The following is a 467-nucleotide window of genomic DNA, read 5'->3' on the forward strand; positions in this document are numbered from 1 at the left end:
GTCGGCCGGCGCGCCTGCCACTGGCCGCCCCCACCAGCCGGCTGTAGCGCGTGCGCCCACGCACCGCGCTGCCAGCACGCCGGGCGGCCCCCCCTCACCGGCCGGGGACGGTCCCACCCAGCCACCGCCGCGTATCGCCTCACACCCAGATCCCCTTTCACGTTCGTGGGCATGGTGGGTCCCCTTTCACGTTCGTGGGCATGGTGGGTATCCCTGAAACAACCGGTTAATAGCTCGACCGATCGTCGCCAACACTGATTCACCTCTAGCGAGAACAACCGCACCACAACGGGTTACCTGTTGTTCATTTGCGTAACGTCACCAGCAAACGTAGACGTCCATCGCCATTTGCAACGAGTATTGCATGCCTGTGTCAGGTGTCACAACACACTACGTCTGCCCACATAGACGCAACAACATGTGCACGCCTCGAGAACACGTGGAAGGTAGCCCCCGTACGTATGCGG

The sequence above is a fragment of the Schistocerca serialis genome, unplaced genomic scaffold (assembly GCF_023864345.2).
Source record: "Schistocerca serialis cubense isolate TAMUIC-IGC-003099 unplaced genomic scaffold, iqSchSeri2.2 HiC_scaffold_1212, whole genome shotgun sequence".
NCBI classification, from domain to species: Eukaryota; Metazoa; Arthropoda; class Insecta; order Orthoptera; family Acrididae; genus Schistocerca; species Schistocerca serialis.